The following is a 16,290-nucleotide window of genomic DNA, read 5'->3' as shown; positions in this document are numbered from 1 at the left end:
GCTCAGAGTGGTTAAGTTACTTCTCCAAGGAAATGTTAGCATTTACCCCTAATCTAATTCAAACTCTGTTCTGATTTGTTCTTATGATTATACAACCATTGTGATATTTGTGGAAAACAAAATTTAAAATTTTAAATTGCTTTCAGTCAATCCCAGTACATTATTGACTATCCTAACACATCTAATGATTTTTATTTTTCCATGTTTTTTAAATCCATATAGGGAAAGTATTATTACCATCATAATTCAATAATGTACATAAAAAATTATTTTCCTCTTCCCTGATCCCAACCTCAAATCTCTACATGTGGCCTTACACTCTTCTACATGAAAAACACCACTAAGAACAGCTTCTAGGTAGGGGATTTATTTGTTTTTAGGGAAAGTCTGAGGAGTAGGATGCAGGGTGCAAAGTGGTATATATATATATATTTTCCACTTCTTATCTTGATAAAAAAACAAACAAACATAGTCTTTTAAGTGCTTTAGTATAAGCCAGGGCCTTCCTGGAACCCCGGTCCAGACCCTGAAATTCCTTGTGAGATCTGTCATTTTTGACCAGCAAACACCCATTCTCCCTGCATCTCTAGAAGTAGTTCACTCCCCAGCACCAAGAATAGGTTCTGATTGGTTTTAGCCAATTCACAAATCCACAACCATTTTCCTGGGTGGCCCCAAACCAAGTCAGAGTCAAGGAAAAACAAGGAGACTTTTGCTGGCATTCCTGAGAAAGTGGCCTCTCTGTCCCATGGGTGCTACCAGGGAGACTCCGTTTTCTAGAGCAGTACAGGGAGGGACAAGGAGGCGTTAGTAGAATGATGGTGGGAGGGCTTTGACTGACTCTGCAGAGTCAGAGCAGAGAGGTGGAGACCATGTCCCCATTCTTGAGGACATTATTTGATTCACCTGAAGCCGATTAACCGGTTGCTTTTGTTTAAAGCAGTTTTAATTCACTTAAATATACTGACACTGTGTTAGACACAGTTCTAGGAGCAATATCTGTTAGGCTTTCCATGAGCATAGTCCTAAATTTAGTCGTCACTTAATCCTTAGTCGTAAACCAGAACTCTGACCCTTTTCTAGTGAAAAGCTTTTAGTGTCAAGAACGAAGGACAAAGGAGTGTTTGTCTAAGAGTATGTGTGGTGCACTGAGAGAAATCCCATGACTATTACAAGGACCCTACAGCAGTGGGCCCCGGGAGGTCTGCCTAGAGGTGGACCCCTAAATATGAGGAATGCAGCTCTCTCTGACCAGCAGAACTCCATGTCAGGTGCTAAACGTCAAAAATCTCAACAAACAAAGAGACTCAAATAATCTCTTCCCTGGACAAGCTCTGTGATTCCTGTATAGATCTTTAGTAGGTAATCTCCACTGGACTAATATTATAACCCATGTATATTTTACTGGAAAAAAACCCCAGTAAACTCTTTCAAATGTACAGTATATTAGAACTCCTGTCAAGTTTAAATAATTTTGATAAAGTACTAAGTGTGCTTTCTTCTCGGCTAAACTTCTTAAGGGAAACTAAACTTCTTGTGTTGTAGGGTCCCTCCTCCACTGCTGACCACAAGAGCAGTCTTGGAGGTGGCCTTAGGTACAAAAAGAAGCCTGAATTTTTTTTTAAATGTGCTTTATTTAGGTACAACTTATACAAATAAAATTTCACCAGTTTCAAGTGTGAGATATGATGAGTCTTGACAAAGGTGTGTCATTGTGTAACCCCCACCAAGATCGAGATAGAGAACACTTCTATCACCCCAAAAATTCTGCACCCCTTTGAAGTCAATCCCCTGGCAACTACTAATCTGCTTTCTATCGCTGTAACTTTGAATTTCCTGGAATTTCTTATAAATGGAATCCTACCATATGCGTTCTTCTGTGTCTGGTTTCTCTCACCCAGCATAACGAATTTGAGACTCATCTGTATTCTTGTGTCTATCAGTAGTTTGTTTCTTTTCACTGCTGAGTAAATTCCAGTCTGTGGATATACCACAGAGTGTTAACCCACTTACCAGTTAATTGGCATTTGGGTTATTTTCAGTTTTTGGCTATTATGAAGTCACTCTGAACATTCATTTTTAAATCTTTAGGTAAATACCTCTCTTGGTAAGTATCTCTTGGGTAGATACCTAGGAACAGGATTACTGGGTTGTAACGTAAGCATATGTTTATCTTCACAAGCAACTGCCGAACTGTTTTCCAAAATTGTACCATTTTACATTCCCACCAGCGGTGTAGACTTGCAGTTGCTCTACATCCTTGCCAACATTGGTATGATCAGTTTTTTTCATTTTTAGTCATTCTAATGGATGTGTAATGGCATTTCATTGTGATCTAAGTTTGCATTTCTCTAATGACTAATGACGTTGAGTATCTTTTTGTGTGCTTCTTGGCCACTCATAAATTTTCTTTGGTGAAGTTACCTGTTCAAATCTTTTGCCCACTAAAAAAATTGGGTCATTTTCTTGCTTTGAGCTGTAAGAGTTCTTTATATATTCTGGATCAAAGTCCTTTATCAGAAATATGTTTTGCAAATGATTTCACCCATCTGTGGCTTGCTTTTTGCTTTTGTATGGTGTCTTTCAAAGAGCAGAAGATTTTTTTGGTAAAGTCTAATTTATCCATTTAAAAGATTCTGTGATATCTGACTTTTGTGCCCTATCTAAGAAATCTCAGCTTAGCCGGGGGGTTCTCAATTTCAGTACTATTATTATTTTGGGCCAGAAAACTTTTTGTTGTGGGAGGCTGTCTTGTGTATTGTAGAATGTTTAGCAGCATTCCTGGCCCCTGCTAACTAACTCAGTAGCATCACCCCTCCAGTTGTGACAATTAAAAATATCTCCAGACATTGCCAAATGTCCCTTGGGGGAATATTGCCCCAAGTTAAGAAGTCCTGGCCAAAACTAAAATGTAATGTGAAGTAATTTTCTAAAAGCTTTATAGTGTTAACTCTTACGATTTCTATGACATATTTTGAGTTAATTTTTGCATTTGATGTGATGGTTGAGATTCATTTTGTTGAATATAGATACCTAATTGTTTCAGCCCTGTTTGTTGGAAAGACTATCTTTCCTTCAGCTGCTCTATCAAAAATTAATTGACTACATATGTGTGGGTTTATTTTTGGACTCGGTTCTATTCCACTGAGTAATATGTCTATCCTGACATCAGTACTGCAGTGTCTCGATTGCTGTAGCTTTATAGCAAGTCTTGAAATCATGTAGTGTAATCCTCAAACTTGGTTCTTCCCTTACAAAATTGTTTTGGTTCTGCTGGGACCTTCACATTTTCATATAAAATTCGCAATTAACTTGTTAATTTCTATAAAAATATCCTGCTGGTGTTTTGATTGCAGTTGTATTGAATCTACACATCAGTCCGAGAAGTGACATCTTAACGATGTAGTCTTCCCATCTGTGAACATACTTTATCTTTCCATTTAAACATTTCTCTCTGCAATGTTTATTGTTTCCAGTATACCGGTTATAGTGATTTTTAAAAATATGTTCACAGATTATTTGATACACCCCCTTTTCAGTGGTGGAGACAAATTCCCCACCCCAAAAGTGTGGGCTGGACTTAGTGATTTGACTTGCTCTACCAGATAGAATAAAGCAGAAATGACCATGTGGGACTTCGATGGATAGGTCATAAAAAGCACTGTGGCTTTCTGATTGGATTGCCCTTTCTCTACTGGCTCATTTATTCTGGAGAAGCCAGCTGTCATGTTGTGAGCAGTCCTGCAGAGTGTTCCATATGATGAGAAACTGAAGCCTCCTGCTAAAAGCCATATCAAGCTTCAGATGACTGCAGCTCTGTCCAACATCTGGGTTGCAACCTCATGAGAGACCCTGACCCAGAACCATCCAGCAGCCAAGCTACTCCTAAATTCCTGATCCACAGAAACTGAGATAGGAATATCTGTTGTTTTAAACCACTAAGTTTGGGATAATTTGTTATGCAGCAAGAGATAACTAATATACCCATCTATTCTTGATAAATGCATCACTCGGTACTAGAAATTTTTTAATGTGATTTAAAAAGATGTTGTTAAAATGTCAGCTTCCAGTTGCTTATTGCTAGTAGATAGAAATAGAATTGAATTTAGAATATAGACATTGTATCCTGTGACCTTGCTGAACTCAGTCCTAGTAGCTTAGAAATCTGTGTTAAGAAATTAGTGTTAGTCCTCAATTCCTAGTTGGTGAGCATATGCGTCCACCTTTCCTGCAGTAAACTTAATTTTTTAACAAAATCTTTATTTATTTTTTAATGCAGGTACTGGGGATTGAACTTACAACCTTGCGCATGCTAGGCACATATTCTACCCCTGAGCTACAACCTCCCCCTACACTGTAGTGCACTTCTATTAACCAGGTTCTGAGGCCTTTCCTCTTCAATCCCAGGAACCTTTAGGGCCGCCAACAGCAGGAGCGCGTGGACTTCTATTTCACCGCTCAACAGTTACACAACAACTTAACTCCCATCCCAGTTTGCTTCATCTCATTCTGCTGGCTACTAACTTACTTCTTTTAATTTCTCTTTTCAGTCACTGGCTTGAACAGGCTCGGCTCTCTGGACCTCTCCACATTGTGACTTCGTTGTCTCCTTCTTGTTTCCCACATTTCCGAGTTCAAGTTCCCAAGTGTGACGATCTGGTGGCCCATCCGCCCTTTTCCCTCCAGGTCACTGGTTGCCAGGCAGCCATTTGGTCAGGTCTCCCCTTCTTCCCGTAGGTTTTGTCCACAGGGGACAGGTTCCATGGACCAGATGTACCCACTTGGGCTGCAGGGGTTGGAGACAGAGCAGTCTCCCTTTCAGGGGTGTGACAGGATGGGCTTGGGATGGACACCTCTCAGGCAGTCCCCATTTCTCCCAAGCCTTGAATCAGTGTGTGACACTGTTCCTCTTCCAATCCTTGAGAGAAACCCAGACCCTACCTATAGAATTGAACCTGTTTGTGCTTGGCATTGGGTATCTTCCTCCTCTTTCCCAAGCCTTCCCACCCCTTTCTCTGCTCATTCACAGTCAACACTGAAAGTGCCAGAAAAATTATGCACTTCAATCCAGGCATCTGGCAGATGAGAAAACCATGGCCCGGAGAGCTCAAGTGACTTGCTCAAGTTCACAGACAAAACTTAAATATATGCCTCCTGATCTTCCCAAGTTAGTGTTTTCCCCCACTGACCAGTACTGGGCCCTAGCAGGCACATGATGTCCCACTCCAAGTGGGGTCTGATGGAGCAGAGAAAGTGGACCTGTTGTCCAGCAGAGGTAGACGGCAGCTATGACTCAGCCTAGGCTGAGTGGGTAGCTGGTGTCCCATCCCTCTCAGGATTGGGCTTGAGGGCTTTGGGGCTGAGTGCCTCGGGGGTCGAGGTCCAGGTGTGGCTAGTAGATGAGAGGTACAGAGGCAGGGGACTGGCTGAGTTGGATCCAGAATGAATAAGCCTGTTTAAGTTACCTGTGGCTGCTGGAACCAATGATCATACGCTGGGTAGCTTAAAACAAGAGAGATGTACTCTCACACTTCTGGAGGCCAGAAGTCTGAAAGCAAGTAGTGGGCAGGGCTCCACTGCTTCCCAGACCCTGGAAGGATCTGTTCCTCCTCTGGTGGCCGCAGATGTTCCTTGACTTGTGGCCGCATCACTCCCGTCTCTACCACTGTGTTCATGCTTCCTTCTCCTCTGGGCGTGTATGTCTTCTCCTCTCTCTGTCCCTCTGCTTCTCTCTGATAAGGACACCTGGGATGACATTTAGGGGCCACCTGGACAATTCAGAATAACTGCCTCTTCTCAAGATCCTTAACTTAATCACATCTTGCCACATAAGGTGAAACTCCCACATTCCAGGGATTTGATGTAGATATCTTTTTTGGGGCCAGTTTCAGCCTACCACAGATCTCACCATCTCACACCACTACCTCCCATCCAATGGCCTCTGAGCTGTGGCAGAAGGAGCAGCAGGCCAGAGTTCCCTCCTTATCCCCATCCCGAGAAGTGAGGGGAAACTGGAGACAGCCAAGGGGCAGAACAGTGATGGCCTCCTGCTTATTAAGTCATTGTATTAGCTTGGGCTGCCAACGAAACACCACAGACTCAGTGGCTTAAACAATAGAAATTAATTTTCTCACAGTTCCAAAAGCTGCAACTCTGAGGTCAGCGTGCCAGTGTAGTTGGTTTCTGGTGAAAGTTCTCTCTCTGGCTTGTAGACAACTGTCTTGTTGCTATGTTGCCGCATAACCTTTCTTGTGTTTGCACATGGTGGTGGGGGCGGGGGGGGGGGCGGGGCAGGAGGAGAGAGAGACAGAGAAAGGGAGGGAGAAAGGGGCTCTCTAGTGTCTATCCTATCAGACCAGGGCCACTTTATGACCTCATTTAACCTTCATTACTCCCTTAGAGCCCATCTCTAAATACAGCCCCCTCCTAAGTAGGGGGCTAGGCCTTCAACACAGGAATTTTAGGGACACAAACATTCAGTCCATCACGGACACTTTTGCTTCTTACTGAGTCATCTCAACTCTTCTGTCAGGTAGAGATGAGTATCTATGTATGACAGGTGGGGAATTTGAGGCTCATGAGTAACTTGCCAAATAACTCACCCAGCTGAGTGTCAGAATTGGGATTCAAAGCCAGGTTGGTCTGGCTCTGAAGTCCATGCTGATTCCACTGCCCGGAGCTCCACTGGGAACCCTGGAGCTGCAGCTCCAGCTCTGCCCTGCACCTGCTGCTTTCACTGCCACCGCCTTCCACTGAAATGCAAACTCAGAGTTCAGCACCCGGTCTTCAGCCCTCAAGAACCCCAGATACACTCATGGCTCTCAGGTGTCTTGAGGAAGGCAGTCACTGGAGGAAGGAAGACCGGGGTCGACGTGCTGGGCTCCCCTGTGCCCGGACTGGCTGGAGCTGAGCAGGGGAGGGGGCGTGGTCTGATGAGAATGACCTGGGGATGGGTCATGGAGGAATCCCTTCTCCTTGGGGAGTTAGGAGACTTCAACCGAGGTCCAAGCAGGCCATCCTCCATGAGTGATCTCTGGCAGTCTCTCCTGGGCCTCAGTTTCTTCATATGTCCAGTGGGGGATTCAGTTAATCTATAAGATATGTTCCAAGTCCTGATCCTCTAAGATTTAAATGACTATCATAAAGATGGAAGTCCTCATGCTTGCACAGCCCTGTCCAGGTAACAAGATGCTTTCCCTCATCACTTACATCAAGGAGCCTTTAATTCCACTCAGGGTCATGTGCTTTACCACGCATTGGGCAATGCTGGGCAACAGAGGGCCCAGAGAGATGAGGGAGACCCAATTCCTGCCCTCAGGGAACCGCTAGTGCAGGTACAGTGCAGATGTACAGGGAGGGGTGGGTAAGACGTGGAGGTGAGCAAAGAACCCTGGGTGCAGAAGGGCGGGGCTGGGGGGGTTCGTGCTTCGTGTGACCTCACAATCTGTAAAGCAAAGCAAAGGTTTTTTTTTTCCCCACCCCAAAGAAGGCATCTTGTCTCCATTTTACACATAAGGAAATTGAGGCTCACATACAGAAATGACTCCCTAAGGCTACGCAGCCAGGAAGTGGCCAGGCCTGTCTTCATTCCATGACCTTGTCCTCGTCTTTCAGCAGGGTTTGCCCTTCACTGTAGGGGACCCTGTGGTGGAGGATGGGAAGGAATTTGAACCAGATGCTGAAGACTTGTGAAGAGTTCTCAGTCTGATGGGGAGGTAGACTCAGCAACACCCATTCGTGATTTGCAGTGAGCACAGCTTGGCCAGCTTGTGACTGTCAGGCCTTGGGTTAGGGCTCAAGCAGAGGGTTTCCTGGCCCCTGGGGAGCTGCAGCGCTGCTGGGGTGATGACACATACTAGAGCAGTGACAGTTCACAAGATGTCCTAGCCTGGGCATGCCGAGTGTTTTCGACCCAAACGAAGTCATGGCCTCGGACATTCATTCATTCATCCACTAAACTTATCCAGTCGTTTGTTCTTTCATCCAGTCACCAGATAGTTTTACTGGGAACACCTGCGTACCCAGTCCTGTGCCTGTGTTTTTTTTGGGGGGGGTCTTCCTTCCCTCTCTGAACACTGGGGGAGCCCTCAGCACCTGGGCTGCAGCCCCGTGCCTGCATGTGTGTACGTGACTCTTACTCATGGTCTAGATGCCCGCAGGGCAGGGGCCTGGTCTCACTCGTTTCTAGCTGACAAAGGGGATACTGTACCAGGCTATTTGGCGCCTTGCCTCAGAGTTTCTGTCTGCTGCTCCCAGGGTTCCCCCTCCAGGAATGGGGGCTGTAGGCCAGGTTGAGGGTGGAGAAGTGGGTGTGTAAGCACAGGGGCCCCACTCCCCCAGCCTGCTGATCAGCTCCAAGCAGAAGGGCAGAACCAGAGGGGCCCAGATCGCAGGGAACAGCTCTGCTCCCCACTGTACTGATTAGAAAATTGAGGCAGCCACTCCCTCCCCTCCTCACAACTGGCAGGGCCCCTAGTCTCTTAGCTCCCAGATCTTCTGTGGACAGCACACCTATCCTGGGTGGTCCTCTGGCCAGCTTTGATGGGAGATGGGAGGTCCCTCTGCACTGGGCTGGTCATGGGTGTGATGGGGAGGGCAGCCGCTCCCCGTCCAGAGGGCATTCCCTACCAAAGTGCTTTTGATCTCCAACTAGCCTGGCCCAATTCTCCTCCCCCATCTGCCCCTGGATGGCCCTGCACTGAAGACAAAGTTCTGGGGGGCGGCAGAGGGGAGTGGGGGAGAGGTTGAATTGGAGGGTTAATCCCAAAGGATCTTTCTAGGGTTCATTCTCCAGCCCTCTCTGACTGTCAGGATCTCTTGAGTGGCTCCTTGGGGTCCTGAACCGACGCGTGCGTGTGTGAAATTAGGGTCTGTGGGTCTACACACAAGTGTACCCTCATGCATGGGTACCCCTGTGTTTGCGGGAATGTGAGCACCCACGAGGGCATCCTCTGGGCATGGGTACCTTCAGAGGTGGGGCCACAGATGGCTTGAGAAAATTTGGGTCTCCTTCTATCAGCACCTCTCCCTTTCTTTGATGTGGACAGGACAATCTTGCGTAAAAAGCAAAGAGCCTCTCGGAGACAGGTCCATCTAGGCTGACTCCTAGATAAGACATTCCGGAGCGTAGACTTGAATACCTGAGTGTTCTTGCACATCGAATTCCGCTCAGAGGCCCGGGGCAGAGTCCCCGTCCTCACACTGGGGGTTGGGGGTGCTATCGGGGCACGGAGGGACCCCGGCCTCGCCTTTCTCATATAAAACACTGGACCCTGCCTTTCGCGAACCCCCTTGCCGCCAACCCTGGCCGTGAGGCTCGTCCCTGCAGCCCCTTTCTTTGTCTGGGCCTCGGACATCCCGTTGGCCACACAGGGTCCTCCACCACGTTCCTGGGCCGTGCGGGCCGCTGGGGAAACGGCGGGAGGAGGAGACCGCCTTGGCCTGGACAGTGGGCCCTTGGGCTCCTGGCCCTTTCGCTCTGCGGGGCAGCAACCACCCAGGCGACGATGGAGGTGGGGGTGGAGGTAGGGGCGGGAGCGGCGGCAGGTAGCGCGCAGGCCCCTCCCCGCCGCCCTCCTCCCTGCTACCTGCCGGAGCACGCGGACGACGAGCGCTACGTGCGGCCGCCCGCGCGGGCGGGGCTGGGGCCCCTCCAGCGCCCCTCCCCTCCGCCGCCGCCGCCGCCGCCGCCGCCGGGCCCCGGGCCTCCTGAGGCGGCTCTGGCATCCAGCTGCATCCCGCCCTCCGTCGCACGCCACCGTCCTGACGCTCGCCGACCCTCGCTGGCTTAGGGCGACCTTTCTGCACACCGGCCCCGCCTTGGCCGCCCACCCCCCACGACCCCCGCGCCTGACCAACTCGCACCCCGGGCCCGGCTCCCTGACTCTCGGTTTTAATCACTCTCCTCCGGGTGCCCTCTGGGCCCTGATCACTCGGTTGGAGCTCTTCTGCCCTCAAGATCCAGGGCGGGGCCCAGCTCGCTGCCCCGCACAGGCCCCAACGCCTTACGGACAACCGTCTTCACGGGGCAGTGGAGTGAAGGTGGAGGCGGCGCGGGCCCGGTCCACGGCCAGAGCTGTCTGAGCTTCCCTGTCGGCCCCGACCACTGGCCCTGGGGCCTTCTCGGTGCCCTGGAGACCCTGCGTGTACCTGACCTACTCCGTCAAACCTCTGGCCTCCCTGCCTGTGCTCAAGCCATTCCTTCTGCCTGATAGGCTCCCTCTCCAGCCACAAGTGCAAACCAGACCCTTCCAAGGCCCATGTCTCATGGAGAAGCCCTGCCTGCTCCTTGGGGCTTCGTCATGTGTGCGCCTGACTTTTGTGTCTGGTGCTGTACACAGCAGGCTGCATTCTCACCCCCGTGGTAACCCTGCAGATAGTGGGGTGACAGTCTGCCTGTGGCCGACCTGGGGTTTGAGCTCTGTGTTAGAAAGACATCAAATACCAAGAAACGTCAAAAACATGCTCTTCCTCCCGTCCGCCTGCTGCTGCCTTGTACTCCCAGGCCTTCCCCTGGGGACATTTGTTTCTCTGAACTGTTCCTCGTCTCCCTAAGCCTTACCCCTTTCAGGCCAGAGCAGGGCAGGGCTGAGATTCTTGCACTAGGGCTAGGTGCATCTGGGTCCCCTGTGGCTTGGGGCCTCCTTGAGGAATTTCAGGGGTGAATGTGCAGGGTGCGGTGAGAAATGAGGTGGGAGCCGCAGGAATGTGGGGCTGGGGGATGGGTAAAGTCAGCAAAAAGAAGGTGGAGATGGCTTTCCCAGGGCCCTGGGAAAGCAAGGGCTAGTTTGAATGACAAAGGTTCCCTGGGGAGCGGAAGAAAGCTCTGAGGATGGGAATGTGGGAAGAGGAGGGTCAGAAGGGCGGGGAGGAAGCTGCTTATGGGGCCCCATCTGCAGCCGCCCTTTCAAGTCCTGCTAAACCCGTAACAATGAAAGGAACTGACCTAGGACACCACCGGCAAAGGATGATTAACGTAATTTACTGAGAAATACAAAAACTTTCTTGAAAGTGTTAGAAATCGCGAAGTACAAATGAAAAGAAGATTCCGGCTTTTCTTGCGTATAGAATTGGTCAAGATAAAAATAATGAAAACATCAGATGTTGGTAGATTGCGGAAGTCAGTGCCTTTTTCTCTGTCGAGGAGGTAAATTGTGCAGCGTTTCTGACGACCATTGGTACATTCTTTTTATGTCCAAAAGCTTTAAAAAGAATTATGCTTTCATTTAGCAATTCTCCTTCCAGGATATACCCTAAAATCAAAGATTATTTATCCCAGTCTTCTTCATAACTGGGGAAAATGGGAAATTCCCTAAACGTTCAATGGCAGGAATTGGGTAAATAGACGATGCCGTGTTCAGAGGTGGCAGGCTGGGCAGAAATTAAATCTCACACTCTTGAAGGCTATTAAAGATATGAGGAAGCACTCAAGACATGCTGGTAAGTGAAAAGGGGAAGTTGTAAAACAGCATGACTCCAATTTTATTCAGTGTCTGTATAAATATGCACAATATCTACCGTTTATAGTGCTGGACTGGGTGCTCTACCCTGTGCTTAGAACCACTCAGCCTCAGTCAAGCATCACAGCAGCCTTGCAAGCGAGATTCCAGTAACTGCAAGGGAAAAAAAAGAAACAGACGAGGGGGTTAACAGTGAAATAAAAGGGCATGTGGTTCCCCCTGCCACCCCCCACACCCAAGAATTCTCCTCCAAAGAGGACATGTGTTTTTAATTTTTCTTCTTTATAGTGTCTAATCCTCTCTAAGTTTTCTCTAATAAAAATATGTAATAATAATAAAAACATGAGAATGTTTAAAAATCACAAAGATCATGAGTTCAAAAAACAAAAAAACCCATAAACTGAGTTGCTTAAAAAGAAAAAAAAAACCCTAAAACTTGTTGTTTCACAGTTCTGGAGGCTAGAAGTCTGAAATTAAGGTGTTGGCAGGGTCGAGTCCCTCTTAGGGTTGTAGGAAGGATCTGTTCCAGGCCTGTTTCTTAGCTTCTGGTAGCCTTTGGTGTTCCTTGTCTAGTTGCTCCTGATGTGTCTTCACATCATCTTCTCTCTGTGAGTGTCTGTCTCTGTGTCCAGATTTCCCCTTTTTATAAGGACACCAGTCATATTGAATTAAGGCCCACACCGTTGACTTCATTAAACTTGATTACCTCTGTAAAGACCTTATCTCCAAATAAGGTCACATTCTAAGGTATGGAGGGAGGAACATATGAACATATGAATCTGGGGAGATACACAATTCAACCCATAACACTGTTGAACTGGTGTGTTCCCTTTGAGATGAGTGTGGCAGGAAGGTTGGGGTTGGGGGGAAGCTCTCCATAAAGGGGAAGAGTCTATGTTCCTGGACGTTCAGGGCCCCCCTGCACTTGTTCCACTGTGTAACCTTGGAAAGGTCATCTAGACTCTTTGGGTTTCACGTTCCTCCTTTGTAGACTGAGCTGGTATTTCTTACCTTGCAGGGTTGTTGTGAGTGGAGTGGTAGGTGAACAGCGGCTTCCGTTGGGGCATGGCATCTAGTCTTTCCAGGAAATGTCTTTTTTCTTCCTTCTCATTGCGAGTAGCTGGTAGAGCACTGGCCCGGGGAGAGTCACATAGGGCTTGGTTCAAGTTCCAGTACCACCCCTCACTTGCCATGTAGTCCCTGTGAGCCTCGGTTTTCTCATTTGTGAGATGAAAAAAACATCTATTCCCCTTGAGCTGTTGTATTTACTGCCTCTGAGACTTGGGAGCCTCACGGCAGGAGATGGATGAAGACTGGTGGAGATAAGCCTGGGAAGCCCAGTGCAGGCCAGGATGTTATGGAAGCAAGGCAAGAGGGAACATCAGCTGGTTGGGTCCAAGTTAGGTGTCAGCTCCTTTAGGAAGTTCTCCTTGGACCCCGCAGCCTGGACTAGACCCCACCTCCACTCCACAGTCCCTACCCTCTGTCATGGCAAATGTGAATGAAAACCACAAATCCCAGTGCTGGTGGTGGTGCAGGGATTCATGCACACACGCCGCAGTGATGTGAAACAACACAGTCTTTCTAGAGAACCATCTGGCAATGCCTATTAAAAGCCACACACTTAAGTATAAACTTGGGCCAAGTAAGAGTAGTTTGTGGACTCTATTCCATGTAAATAATGGAAAGGGGGAAAAAAGCTTATTTGTCTAAAGATGTTTTGAGCTGACTCTGTGTCATGGAGAAGAGTGGCAATAACGGAGCAGCGAGGAAGTGAAGTACAAACTATGGTAGATTGGTGCGCACTGGACAACTCAGCACAGTCCCGCAGACAGGAACTGCATGCAGACCGTGTGTCCGTTCCTGAACTCCACCCTGGCAACCTGGGAATTTCTGTCCCCTCTAGCGGGTAGACAGGCAGGGAAACAGTCACTGTATAGTGTGAGAAGTGCGGAAAAGTGCGTGTGGAGGGGTTAACTCCAGAGAGCTTCTTACAGGAGCAGATAACTGAGCTGGCTTTAGGCAGACGGTGGTGGGAAGGAGAAAGACCTTCCAGGCAGTAGGAATAACCTAGACAAACATGGGGAGCATTTGAGAAATGACAAATCATAGGTGTGGCTGGAGGGTGGGAATATGCTCAGGGTTTATGAGGCTGGAGAACCTGGCAGGGGCTCAATCATGAAGGGCTTTGAATGCTAGTCGGTGCTTGACCCAACTGAGAGGCGAAGCCTGTAGAGATCTTTAAACGTGTGGGCAAGAGCATCATCTTTGTGATTCGGGAAGATCAGGGTATAGCAGCTTGGAGGATGGGCTGGGGAGGCCAAGAGTCAGGGAGATCTGATGGGAGCCTGTTGCAGGGCTCAGGTAAGACAGGGCTCCCAGGCTGGGGGAAGGAGAGAGTGAGCAGGCTCATGAGGTATTTAGAAGGAAGAAGACACAATGCCTGGTGATTGGCAGGATGCTGGGGAGAGGCAGATTTGGATTTGTGGCTGCTGGTGCCAGCCACCAAGGAGGACACACAAAAGGAGGAGACAGTTTTGCAGGGAACAAGGTGAATCCAGTTTGGGATTTGTAAAGGGTTGGAGGAAGAAGAGGTACTCGGGAAAGGCTCTTGAGGAAAATTCAAAAGGTAGAAAACCAGAAAGAAGCAGCCCAAGGTGGAGAGTGCAAAAAGGGGAGCATGAGCAACTGTATAAAAGAGTGCCCGCTTCTGGACCTCAGCGAGGTCTCTTCCTGTGTTCAGATGGAGGATGCCCCAGCCCTTCCGGGCCCCCCGGCCCCTCCCTGGGGGCTCTGTGTGTCCTTTGGTAGTCCCAGCTACATGTGTGTCCTTCAGTAACCCCCAGGCCTTCTGGGCCTCAGTTTCTTTCTCCACCCATGGGGCACCATAATTCCGCCTGCCCTCCAGCAGTAGTCAGAGCTTCAGATGGAAAACTGGAGAAAGTGCTTTGTCAGCTGCCTAACAGATGATCTGTGACTCAGCCCTTTTAAGTCTCCGGCTCTTCCAGAGGCTCTTTGGTTATGTTTTCTCTTGTCTTTGGTGGCTCCTTGGCTTGGCCTTTTCTCTTCCAACGATATATCTGTTCCAACTTGTTCTGTGGTCACTGTCAGTCTGTGGCTGACCCATCCCCGGTTTTACTGAGTCATCCCCTTCGCCCTGAGTTTTTTGAAGGTGTCTGCTCTGGGGCCTGCACCTTGCTCCACTGCTCCTCTTCTCTCTTTCCTGTATCTTCAAGGATATCTTTCAAGGTGTCTTTCTCTATTATCCTTTCCCCCTCAAGAGAATCCATTTTCTACCATATTTAAAAATGTGCACAACACTTTCTCTCCTACTTAGTCCCCGTCCAGCTCTCTCTCTCTATTTGCATTTCTTCTTAACCAAATCTCTTGTCAGTAATTACCCACATTTCTTTATCTTCCCTTTGTCTTTTTTGAAATAATCTTTTTTCTCTTCTTTCCCTCCCCATCTTTGTCCCTTAATTCTTTGCAATCTGGCTTCCCCTCCCACCCCTCCCCTGAAACTCTTTGTAACCATCACTGTAGAAGGCTGAGAGCTGGCCCCTGAGATGACGTGTCCAAGTCCTAAACTTTGGAGTCTGTGAATGTGAACATGAACACAATGACAGGTATCTTTTTAAATTTTTTTTAATGGAGGCACTGGGAATTGAACCCAGGACCTCATGCATGGTAAGCATGTGCTCTACCACTGAGCTATACCCACCCCACAAGGACAAGTATCTTTAAAAGAGAAAGTCAGAGAGAGATATGAGACTGAGACCCAGAAAACAAAGGCCATATGAGTGCAGAGGCAGAGAGTGAAGTTACATATCCCCAAACCAAGAAACACCGAGGACTGCTGGCAGCCACCAGCAGCAAGGAGCGAGGCAGGAATGGATCCTCCGGCAGAGACTCAGAAACAGCCAAACCTGAAGGCACCTTGCACTCAGACTTCTGCACTCCAGTGCTATGAGACTATACATTGCTGTTGTCTGAAGCCACTCAGTTGTGGTGATTTATAATGGTAGTCCAAGAAACCAATTCAGTAATAATAATAGCAGCCAACATTATGGAGTGCCTGCCCTGTGCCCGACACGGTTCTAAGTGCCTTCCGTGCGTTACATCATTTAATTCCCCAACCCGATGAAGTTGATGTGGGTGCTAAAAGCAATGCCAACATTTAACCAGTTAGTGAGGGATTGCATGTCTCTGGCATTTTAAAATTAAACCTTTCACCTGAGTGGTATGTTTTATTATTTTTCTCTTTTATGGATGAGGAGCCTGCAGACCAAGAACTTACGTAATTTGCCCAAGGTTACACAATAAGCATGTAGTGGAGCCAAGATTCCAGTCCTGGTCATTCCTGTGGGTGTCCTTAAACACTTCGTACTTCTCAGGCCGCTGGTGGAGAGGGGGCCAAAAAAGGCGAATGAGTGAACTGACCCAGAGCTGGGTTTGGTACAATTCAAGGATTGGAAGGGGCCAAGGGACTGGCGGGTTTGGGGAAAGACCCAAGGGATTGATAGGGTAGGTGTGGCTTGAAGGGGCCGAGAGACACAGAAGAGGAGATTGGAGATCTTGATAACCTCATAGAGCAGATGCCTCTGAAGCAAGAGAGTGAGAAGTGTCTGGTCACTCTGGGGACTCTGCAGTTTAAGATCCCAGAGCCTGGGCAGTTCTGGGTGATGATAAGGTCTAGTTGTGGCCGTGGGAGTAAGCCATTGAACAAAAGTGGAGGGTGGGGGGTCGGGGGGAGGGGCTGGGAGATTGTCAGTAGACTCTACTAGTTCAAGAAACCTAGAGGACAAAGAGCATACCAAGGGGACTGAGGGAC

The 16,290-nt window shown here is 48.3% G+C and overlaps 1 long non-coding RNA gene and 1 other non-coding gene across 2 annotated transcripts in view; one reads left to right on the top strand and one right to left on the bottom strand.

Annotated features, from left to right (window-relative positions):
* LOC116282984 (uncharacterized) overlaps positions 1 to 16,290 on the top strand; it is a 94,857-nt gene that overhangs the window by 25,827 nt on the left and 52,740 nt on the right. The gene's annotated exons all lie outside the window — the stretch shown is intronic.
* On the bottom strand, positions 15,109 to 15,181 carry TRNAG-ACC (transfer RNA glycine (anticodon ACC)). The gene has a single exon. It is a non-coding gene; the product is annotated as a tRNA-Gly (tRNA).

Source organism: Vicugna pacos, chromosome 13 (assembly GCF_048564905.1).
Source record: "Vicugna pacos chromosome 13, VicPac4, whole genome shotgun sequence".
Taxonomy (NCBI): domain Eukaryota; kingdom Metazoa; phylum Chordata; class Mammalia; order Artiodactyla; family Camelidae; genus Vicugna; species Vicugna pacos.
Note: the sequence above shows the minus strand (reverse complement) of the source record. Positions and strands in the feature narration are given on the sequence as shown.